This window comes from Petaurus breviceps, unplaced genomic scaffold (assembly GCF_028583685.1).
Source record: "Petaurus breviceps papuanus isolate PSGF00001 unplaced genomic scaffold, PetGlider_PUasm1.0 229, whole genome shotgun sequence".
Lineage (NCBI taxonomy): Eukaryota > Metazoa > Chordata > Mammalia > Diprotodontia > Petauridae > Petaurus > Petaurus breviceps.
The window spans coordinates 29,747,298-29,759,319 of record NW_027185903.1 but is presented as its reverse complement, the minus strand read 5'-3'; the positions used below and the strand labels follow the sequence as shown (position 1 = coordinate 29,759,319).

Genomic DNA, 12,022 nt, shown 5'->3' with positions numbered 1-12,022 from the left:
AGAGGGCAAAATAGAGGTTGAAAGAATCTACCAATCACCTCCTGAAAATGATCCCACAAAGAAAACTCTTAGGAATATTATAGCCAGATTCCGAAATTCCCAGATCAAGGAGAGAATATTACAAGCATCCAGGAAGAAACAATTTGAATATTGTAGAAACACAATCAGGATAACCCAGGATCTGGCAGCTTCTACACTGAGGGATTGAAGGGCTTGGAATATGATATTCTGGAGGTCAAAGGAGCTGGGATTAAAACCAAGAGTCACCTACCCAGCAAAACTGAGTATCATGTTTCAGGGGAAAAAATATGGTTATTCAGTGGAATAGAGGACTTTCAAGCATTCTTGCTGAAAAAACCAGAGTTGAATAGAAAATTTGACATTCAGATACAAGAAGCAAGAGAAGCATGAGAAGGTAAACAGGGAAAAGAAATCATAAGGAACTTATCAAAGTTGATCTATTAACATTCCTACATGGAAAAACAATAATTGTAACTGATGAAATTTTTCTCAGTAGTTGAAGGGAATAGATATATATATATATATGTGTGTGTGTGTGTGTGTGTGTGTGTGTGTGTGTGTGTGTCTATATATGAGGGTATATGGGCATATGAATACATATGTGAATGTGTGTATATATGTTTACAAGTATACATAGATAGAGGACACAGGACCAATTTAACAGGAAGGTATGATACTTAAAAGGTGAAATTAAGAGGTGAGAGAGCAATGTGAGAGGAGATGGGGAGAGACAGAATGGGGTAAACTATCTCATATAGAGGAGGCAAGGGAATATGGTTACAATGGAGGGGAAGAATAGGAAGGCAAAAGGGAATGGGTCAACCTTATTCCCATAAAATTTGGCTTGAGGAGGGAATGAAATACACACTAAATAGGGTATCTCACCCTCCAGGTGTAATGTAATGCCAAGAAAAGGCAACTTCCCAAGGTTCAAAATACCAGCATAGGTGCTCTCCATTTTATTCAGTGACAAATTAAGAACAGAGAAGATCAAAATATGACATCATTCAAAATACAGCATTTGCTAAGTGTGATTAAATAATGTCCAAGTACTACTCCACCCCAGGACCTTACATTCATTCAATCAATTACAAAGTCCCTGTTCTAAATACTACTCCACCCCTAGGCTGTACCTTCATTTAGTCCATCACAAATCCCCTCTTCTCAAATGGAGATTAGTTTCCAATCATAAGTAAAGTACATTGATTTGTTCAATCATAGAACACAAAAAGGTCAAAAGTTCCCCACCCCTGGATCACAATTGAATCTACCCCAGAGTTACAACAAGTTTAAGCACAGCACTTAATACCCAAATGGAGGTCTTTTCTTCATCTTGACACTAGGCAAGTTCTCAGCAATCTTTGTTCCTGGGGAGACAAAGCTTAGCAAGGCCACAAGATACATTGCCAGTCTCTTCATTAATTCATCCTCTGTCTGCAGAACAGTCCTAGGACCCCTGAAAACATTAGCAAAACCCTCTCCCAGGATTTCTGTAAACATACAACAAGAAAATCCTTCTTCAGGGCTTCTGAACCAACAGAAAGGTTCCCAAACCCCTGCAACAACAGCACTGTCCTTCACCAGTGTACAGTATTCACTCTCTGTCTGCAGGACAGTCTCAGTAGCTCTTAACCAACAGCCAGGTTCCAGAACTTCTTCAACAACAGGACTGTCTTTCACCAGTGGACAAATCTGGCAAAACAACATCCATGTACCAGCAAAACAGCCATGTCTCCTCAGTCCTTGGCAGCTCCGGGGGTAGGTCTCAAAAGTCCAGGGCAACTCAAAGTGACCCTCAGCAATCCTCTCAGTCTCTCTCTGCCTCCACGAGGGTGCTGCTTCCAAAAAGTTCTTCTGCCTCTCTCTTGTGTCTCTCCAAATCTATGTCACCAGCTCCTCCCAGTTCAGGACTTTCTTTTCACAGCAACAAGTCCATCCCACAGGTGGGATTAACAAGCTCTGGGTTTTAACACAATCAAACCAAAAGCCAAGCCAATACAGGGGAATCTTTAAATGCCATTACTATTACACCAGGAGAGTAGGGGAGGAAGGAAATGAGAGGGGGGATGATGGAAGGAAGGGCAGGCTGGGGGGGAGGGAAGTTGGAAGCACCCACTTTTGAAAAGGGACAGGATCAAAGTAGAGAATAGAACAAGTGGGAGGTGGGATAGGGGGGAGGGAAATATAGTCAGTCTTTTACAATGTATCTACTATGTTATTGTTTTGCATAAGCCACACATGTACAACCTGTACTGAACTACTTATCTTCCCAGTAAGGGTGGGAGACAAGGGAGGAAGGGAATGAATCTGGAATTCAAAGTTTTGAAATCAAATACTCAAATATATATACTATTATTTTTATTTTATTTTATTTTTTTGTCAAATCTTTATTGGGTATGTAGGGAAGGTTGGTAGAGTCCAGTTTAGTCCTTCTTGACAGCAGCCTTCCTCATGGCAGCTAGGACATTACTGAGCTCCTCTCTCTTCCTCTTGGCTCAGATGTGAGTTCCCATCCTTTTTTTGATGAACTTAAGGGCTCGCTTATCCTTGGAGACTTTTAACAATTCCATGGCCTGCCTTTCATAAGGGGCAAATCCACACACCTCCCGGATCATATCTCTCACAAACTTTATGTGTTTGGTCAAGCGCCCACGGCGGTGGCAGTGTCGCGGCTTCGAAACGTTTTTCGTAACTTTGTGGCCTTTGTTGAAGCCCACGGCCATGGGGTACCAGATAGCCATGGCTACGGTGCGTAGCCCCAATGGCAGCCACAGCAGAAGGCAGAAGATATATACTATTATTAATACTATTTTACATGTAATTGGGAAATAAGATATACAGGCACTGGGGCATAGAGATCCACTGGAAAAGTCGAAAGGGAGAAAATATGGGAGAGAGCAGATTGGAGGAGGGGATATCCTGTGGGACTGCTATTTTGGGGCGGTGGGTAGGGGAAAAACGGGGAGAAAATTTGTAACTCAAAATCTGGTGGAAATGAATGATGTAAATCAGAAGTTAATAAAGCATTTGGGGAAAAAAAATGTGACCTCAGACACTTAACACAAAAAAAATCTAGCCATGTGACCTTGGGCAAGTCACTTAACCCCAATTGCCCCTCCAAAAAGCAAAAAAATAAAAATAAAGTTTAAAAAAAAAGAAATTCTGGGGGCAGCTAAGTGGCATAGCACTGGTCTTGGAGTCAGGAAGACCTGAGTTCAAATCTGGCCTTAGACACAATACTTACTAGCTGTGTGACCTTGGGCAAGTCCCTTAACTCCAATTGCCCTGCATTCCCCCCTCCAAAAAGCAAAAAAAAAAAAAACACCTCTAGTTTTTCTCCCCCCCTCATATTTCCTCAGTCTTCCCCCCCCGCCCCCTGCCATTTCTCTCTGTATTTCTGTTTTTCTCTCTCTGTATCTGTCTCTCTGTCTTTCTTAATGTACCTATATAGTGAGATGAATAGTAGAAGATAACTACAGAACAGAATGAATATGTACCTAAGAGAATACTGTTGTAGATACAAGATCATGTATAAAATAAAAACCAAATACATCATCCATTGTTTCCAAGATTTTCTGATGACTTCACAACTAGGCATAAGTGCCTAGTCTGTACCTGGCCTAACCAGTCTACAAACTTCAAAGTGTGCTATACACATCACCAGAGTTTATGCAAAATCAGAGGCAGTCAGTGTCACAATGGATAGAGTACTCTATTCTGACTCCTGGGCCTGGAGTCAGTAAGACCTGAATTCAAATCCAGCTCAGTCCGTAGGTGCAAATCACTTTGGGCAAATCACTTAACCTCTGTTTGTCTCAGTGTCCTCAACTGTAAAATGGGGCACTTACCTCCCAAGGTTGTGATAAGGATCAAATGAGATAATATTTGTAAAAACCATTTGGCACATAGTAGGCCCTATGTTAACACCTGGATTTGTTCTACATGAGACCACAGCAGGGCTACCAGGAAATAGCTATGGGAGATAAATATTTAGTAGCCTAAGAAACTGCTGACTAGGACATATGTTCCTCTGCTACAGCTCCTGGCAATAGGTCTCCCCACCCATCCTAGTCACCCTAAAAGATTAAAGCAGGACTAGGCTTAAGGGAAATGATACAAAGTAGCAATTAGAGGGAAAGGATGGTGAGGGATTTCTACCCCGATATAATTTTATTAGTTCCTATTGACCCTCAATGAAAATATTTATTATCCTCTCCCAAATCCTGTCTGTTCTAAAAAATGTCTTTTTGCCCACTGTTCTATGTTGTTCCATGCAGGGTCCTTGACCCAGACATCCACAGTCTCTCAGTCAGTAGGTGTCAGTACAATGTAGTGAATACCAAGGAGAAAGACTAACTGGTTTCAGAGGGATTGGGGAAATTCAAATCTGATCATAAACAAAAAAAAATAGCTTATATTTGAATAAGAGAATAGAATGCCTGGGAACATATTGCTTATACCCCTAAGAGCTAGTGACTGAACCAGCACCCTGCTACAATATGGATGAGTACCTTGGAATTATTCAATTACTAAGCCTAGAAGCATGGGAGACTGAGATTATGGAAGGGAAAAAAGTGCAAAAACGAGTTATATTTCCAAAGAGGACTTGGAACAGAGGTGTCAGAGCATCGGCTAAGTGACCTCCACCCTCCCCCGCACTCCACACTGCCCTTCACCACTCAGGCCCCTCCCAGAGTGTGAAAGGATGATTCCATCCCCAGTCTGTAATGCAGAGAACACCTTGGGTTTCACTGACCCTCTCAGCTTCCAAATAAAAACAAACACACTTACTACAATCTTTCCCAGACCATTTGATGGTTTCTTTCTCCCTTCCACCCCCCAACTTTGTTCAATCACACTGAAATTGTTACTCGTTTTTTAAGGCAAAGAATTGAACATAGGTGAACATTTCAAAATGATGGATGTTTTCTCTTCCCTCTCCCAAGGTTTCTAGAAATGATTAAGCCAATTTTGTCCTCCTGTAATAGTAAGGTACTACTGGGGAAGTAATCACGGGGCAAGTATTACAGAACTTCAAAGGACTCAACTGACTTGCAGCCCCTTTGCTATTCCAAATACTTTGATCTTAATGTTACCTCAGAAAGGGGTAAATTGTCACAGGCCCTGATGCAAAAAGGATAGGAAGAAATAGGAAATGTGGTGCTAGGGTAAGATTGCTGTTAGAGTCACAGCCCCTGATTTCATATCCTGGTTCTGCTATTTATTACCTATCTATCCTTGCACAAAACCCTTAACCTTTGGGATCCCCAGTGTCTTCATCTATAAAATGAAGGGACTATCAGGAATGGGGGAACCTGTAGCCTAGAGGCCACATGGGGCTTTCTGATCGAGTACAAGTTTTACCAAACAAATCATTTTATTAAGAGGCTTTATTCTGTGAGGTTTAGATTCAGTCAAAGAGTCTCACTTGAGGACCTAGAGAGCCACATGTGGCCGCGAGAACACAGGTTCCTCACCCCTGCAGGACCTCCGACCAAGAGAGGCTAAAATGGCCAACATAAATTTTTCAGATTGATAAACATTTGTGGAAATAACCTCTTTGAAGTTAATCTGCAAAAGTACATAAGAGGTAAAATCCCTCTCCCCATCACTGAGGTATTTGAAACATTTTCAGTCACCCTCAAACTGAGAAACAAATATTTCAATTCCCCACTACTAACTAGCCTCTTGGGATCTTTCCAAAGCTTATTAAAGTCAGTCCTCTGCTAGCTGGGCTTTGGCCTTGGATACAGTATTCTTCTGCTCAGCCAAGAAGTCGGGAAAAGAGGTTGCAACTGTCTATCTCCTTCCTTAAAAGCCTTGCTTTCCTCACCACACTTCTGTCTGAAAATTCCCAAAGTCCTTTTCAGAGCGGTACAGTTCTAGTGTTGAAACCCTTTACCTGAAGCCATGCTGATAAGCTCAGCTGCCAATTTGCTGCCACAAAGCCCAGAGAACAAAGGAGGCTTCATTTGTACCCTTTAGAATCTTCATTTGAGCAATTCTCTCCCGTATTTTTTTTCCTTCAAACTTGGACGGAATCAACATCAAATGATTTAAGCTCCAACTTGGAACAATATTTTGAATTGTCATATACTATGTAGATCCACTAACCACAAGGTGGTATTGTAAGTCAGTCAACAAGTACTTATTATGTGCTAATGCATGCCAGACACTGTGCTAGAGGCAGAAAGAAAAGCAAAAATAGCCCCTGCCCTCAAGGAGCTTACTTTCTGATGGAGGAGACAACATATAGGTACATATAAGAAGTATGTGAAGTAGGAGGCAAAGGATCTGAAAGTGGAAGGCATTAGAAGCTGGGGGACCCAGAGACCTTTTGCAGAAGTTGGAATTTGAACGAAGAGTACTGGCTTTGGAATCAAAAAGAATTGAGTTCATGCCCAAAGGGTTATAAAAATGTGCATACCCTTTGACCCAGCAATATTGCTTCTAGGTCTGTATCCCAAAGAGATCAGAAAAATGGGAAAAGAACACACATGTGAAAAAATATTTATAGCAGCTCTTTTTGTGGTGGCCAAGAACTGGACATTGAGGGGATGCCCATCAATTGGAACGGCTGAACAAGTTGTGGTATATGAATGTAATGGAATACTGTTGTGTTATAAGAAATAACAAACATGTAGACTTCAGAAAAACCTGGAAGACTTACATGAACTGATGGTGAGTGAAGTGAGCAGAACCAGGAGAACATTATACACAGTAACAGCTACAGTGTGTGATGACTGACTTTGATAAATCTAGCCCTTCTCAGCAATGCAAGGACCTAAAACAATTCCGAAGAACTCATGATGGAAAATGACATCTACATCCAGAGAAAGAACTGTGTAGTCTGAATGTAGGGTGAAGCAAACTATTTTCTTATTTTGTTTTGTTTTTCTTTCTCATAGTTCCATTCATTCTAATTCTTCTATACAACATGACTAATATGAAAATATGTTTAATAGGAATGGATGTATAGAGCCTATATCAGATTGCACACCATCTTGGGGAGGGGGGAGTGGAGGGAGGGTGAGAAAATTTAAAACTTATGGACGTGAATGGTGAAAACTAAAAATAAATAAGCTTTAAAAAAAAAGAATTGTGAATTCAATTAGTAAGACTTGAATTAGTCTTACCTCTACGTGACCCTAGGTTTTGAGTTGCAGAACAGTTGCTGACCTGTATTGGTAGAGGGAATCTCCTCACCTGGAGGTCCCTAAGCATCAATAAATAGCACAACTACAAGCTCAGAAAATGCCAACATATAAACAGCAATTCTGATTCTACCTCATACTCTTTCTGGGGTCTTTCTGTGGCCCTGTGTTGTCAGGATCACTCACTTGTTGATAGGATTTAACAGGAGATGTCTGGATGAGTCCCTTACCTTTGTTTCTTGCTCCTGCTTCTCAGACTTAAGGAGCTGTATCCTCAGCTCAGCCCCAAGATTAACATGGTTCATACCTTTAATGGGCTAATGTAGAAAAATGAGGCCCCACAATTCGTTTTCAATACTGAGCCTCAACATATAAGATTCTCTTTCAGGAGACAGTATGAATTATGGAGCCTAACTCAGTGGGAAATAACAAACCATTCCAACCCATAACTCAAAATGAAAAGAGCACTGAGCAGGATAGACCACATTTCAGTGAAATAAGTCTACTCTATCTCAATTTTCCTGAGGAATAGTCAAGGGCTTAATGTCTTCTTACAAAGCTCATGCAGACAGGTTATCAATATTTTGACCCCAAATGGATACTTTCAGCTAAATTAGTGCCTTATTTTAGAAGCCTCAGAAAATCATGAGAGAACCAAAATGGTGAAAGGAATTTTCAATTTGTCGGCTTCTTTTTCCCTTCCTGTCAGAGGGATGGTGCTGCACATTATGGGCAAAATAGTGGAGTAGTTGTTTATCCCCATAAGTCCCCAACCTAAAAAGTAATAATAATAATCAAAAGTAGGAAATGGGAGGTAAATCTATAGCAACGAGAGCTGGACCAACAAAATCAGAAGAGAGAAACATCATAGAAAGTTAAAACCACCTGAAATACCATGGACAAATTTAAATACTTAAGACTCCACTCATTCCACCCCTCCTCCAGACCACCCTGTTTGTCAGGCACAGGCCACAACAACCTGCCCAGTCCTCCCCTGGCAGTGACTCAGTCTGAACTCTCCTACAAAAAATAATAATAATTAGCAATAAGAGCCAATATTTGTTTAGAGCTTACATTATGCCAGGCACTGTGCTAAGTGCTTTACAACTATTATCTCATGTGATTCTCACAACAACCCTGAGAGGCAGCTCTGTTTTACAGATTAGGAAACTGAGGCAAATAGATGTTAAGTTTTGTGTCCAGGGTCACACAGCTAGTAGGTGTCTAAGGCTGCATTTGAACTCAGTTCTTCCTGATTCAAGGCCCAGCACTTTATCCACTGTACCACCTAGCTGCCCTAACAAGACAAGAAGACATTGATAAGAAGCAGGAAACACTGATTCTGCCCAACCAGGTGAAAAGGAAAGAGAAGGAAACTTTGGGAAAAGGAGATAGGATGATATGGCGGTACAGAGTCAGCTAGAAGGGAAAGCGGTTCTGTGCCTAAAGGACAAGGGCCCATTAATCTGCTGAGGTCAGTCTTCTCCCTATATAGCTCAAACTGAGTAGACAAGTCATGTGGGGGGGTCAAGGAATTCAGGGGGTCCAGGAACCCCAATTACAAGAGTCCCTGGACAGAAATCTGGAATGAATTCAGGAACTCAAGCATTCTCTAAGTCAAGGTGGCAAAGATTTATTGCTATGCTATACAGTGGGCAAGAGTTCTTAGGGAACCTGCTACCTTAGAGGGGTACATTTAAAGTTTATATAGGATATTCTATAGTAAAACCTGTTCCAAGTATGCTAAGTAGGTGAGTCAGGGAAGAATTGGGGAGTGGTAAAGGACTGGTTGGTTTTTAAAGAACCTGTACTTTTACCATCTACTGCCCAGGCATATTGCCCAGAATTCACTGGGAAATAGCCCAAGATGGGGCTTCACAGAGGTGTGGGTTTAGTCTTGAAATGTCTGTCACTAAGTCAGCTAGCGGTCAGGGCTGACCAAGCTGCCACACATCAATGTCATGTTTGACAAGATGGATGTTGGTAGGGGTGGTCAGGTGGCACAGTGAACAGAGCACCAGCCCTGGAGTCAGGAGGACATGAGTTCAAATCCAGCCTCAGACACTTAATACTTACTAGCCATGTGACCTTGAGCAAGTCACTTGACCCCAATTGCTCTGCCCTCCCCCCTCCAAAAAGCAAAAAAATAAAAAGATGGATGTTGGGAACATACATATGTCCCAAGCTTAAGGCATACATAATGAGGGATTTGGGATGTATATAATGAGCTAGGGAGTTACTTATAGATAATCTAGTGAAGGATTCATAGGTGTATCTTGTTATTGTACCAAGGGGAGATAAACATTTGGCTGGGGCTTGATCATGAATGGTTGCTAGGCAGAGTACTGGCACAGGGAGAAGCAGGCAGAGATAATGCTCTGAGGCTAGGAAGATTTGAGGCTAGGGAGAGATGTGATTTTACAAACTGGGGTTCAAGCACAGGTACCCAAGCACTCATCACTCCCACTCCCTACAATTCTGTGGAGCCAGGGACTCCCAATTTCAGAAGTCCAAGCAGGAGAAAATGTACATGCCATTTTAGTGGAAGTAGGGAAAGTCAGAGTGAGGAGGGGAGCCAGAAACAAGCTTACTAGGAACATATAAGAAAAAGACTAGGGGCGGCTAGGTGGCACAGTGAATAGAGCACCGGTGCTGGAGTCAGGAGGACCTGAGTTCAAATCCAGCCTCAGACACTTAACACAAAAACCAGCCGTGTGACCTTGGGCAAGTCACTTAACTCCAATTGCCCTCCAAAAAAGAAAAAGACTGAAAAATGCTAAGTCCAAGAAAGACAGGCTGGGTATAAGCCCAAGCAGATAAACCAACAACATGACTCACAAAGAAAGAAGAAATTGTAATTAGTAAACAAATAGATCAGATAAATGAACAAATGAATAAATAAGGCCATAACACAATGAATTAGTGATATAAAATGAAGGAAATTTAACCAAAAGCCTTCAACAAAAAATAATAATAGTTAGCATTTATATAATACTTTAAGATGTGCATTATCTTTTTTGTATGTTTTACATAATTTGCATATTATCTTATTTTATTTTCACAACAACCCTAGGAGGTAGGTGCTATTATCATCCCTATTTTACAGATGAGAAAACTGAGGCAGATAGAGGTTAAGTGACTTGACCAGGGTCACCCAACTAGAAAGACTCAGGTCTTTCTAACCCAAGACCCAGTGACACCTAGCTAAGATTCCTCAGACATGATGTTTCAACAGAATAAAATTTCCAAAATGGTTTAGAAGGCATTAGAATGAAAATTAAGGCAGAAATCCAATCAGAACCAATGAAACAAACAATAAAGTGCACAATTTAGAATACAATAGCTCATAGAGCCTGACAATCCATGTCCTAACTTGGTGAATTGCACTTGCCATCCCTCAGACTTCTTTATCTCCACCTCAGAATAACTCTCTTCTTATGAGATGCTAGCTCAGGTACCATGTTCTGCATGAAGACTTTCTTGATTCCCCCAACTACTAGTACCTTCCTTCCCATAATACCTTATATTTTGCTACATTATATAAATTTACATACATATACATATTATTAACTTTACATTTATGCTGCAAATAACTTTATATGTACTTGTTATATCCCTCATTAGAATATAAGTGCAGTGAGAGTAAGGATTGCTTCATTTTTTGTACTCACTTCAGCATCTAATACAGTGCCTAGTTGGTGCTTAATAAATATTTGATTGACAATTTCTTCAAAATCCTGTAGGCTCTGAAAAGAGAATGACAGGTTTATAACAAAAAAAAATAACAGAAGTGAAATAAAATTTCACAGAAGTAAAATAGTTTGAAAGAACACATGAATTCTATATAAACCAAAGTACCTGACCTTGAAGCCAGAATGTAGTATGATAACTTAAAGATGAAAAGTCTCCTAGAAACATATGGTAAGTTTTAAAACTTGAAAGTCATGCTGGAAAAATAATACAGGAAAACTGCCCAAAAATTTTGAAAGCAAACAACAAAGAAATTATTGATTGAATCCACAGATCACTACTAGAGAAAAACATCATGCTTGAAACTTCAAAGCATATAGTCGTTAAATTTCAAATTTTCAATGCCAAACTATAAATTTTGCAAGCATCCAAGAGAAAGCCCTCCAGCTATGAAGGAACCTTGATTCAAATAACTCAGGATTACTCTATTACCAGGAAGTCAGGGATGGTGCAAAGGACAATACAAAAGTAAAACGATGTATTAAAGAGGTGAACTTTAATTGTCAAAGAAAAAAAAAGTTCCATTCTCACTTGTGAGAACTTGAATTATATACTACTTTAATAAATAATCATTATTATTAATCTAATAAAAGTCATTTAGGAATAATGAAGGATGTTTGTCTCACATTGTAAGAATAAAAATGATAATAGTTCACATGCACACGGTATTTTGGAGTTTATAAAGTACTTTATCTCACTTGATCCTCTCACTAACACTGTGAGGTAAACAGTATATTTAGGCCCATTTTGTGGATAAGGGAACTAAGAATCAAAGGTTAAATGACTTGCCACCAGTTACAAAGCAAGTATTTGTGAAAGGATTCAAACCTGTTTCTTCCCAACTCCAAGTACAATCTCTATCCACTACTCTACCCTATCTCAAAACACACACACACACACACACACACACACACACACACACACACATGGATAGATAGATAGATAGATAGATAGATAGATAGATAGATAGATAGATAGATAGATAGATAGATAGATAGATAGATGATAGATAGATGATAGATAGTTAGATAGATAGATAGGTAGATAGATGATAGATAGATAGATAGATAGATAGATAGATAGATAGATAGATAGAT

At 40.1% G+C, this 12,022-nt stretch overlaps 1 pseudogene; it reads right to left on the bottom strand.

Moving 5' to 3' along the window:
* Positions 1–2,444: 2,444 nt before the first annotated feature.
* On the bottom strand, positions 2,445–2,803 carry LOC138167283 (large ribosomal subunit protein eL36-like; annotated as a pseudogene).
* Between the last annotated feature and the right edge of the window lie 9,219 nt (positions 2,804–12,022).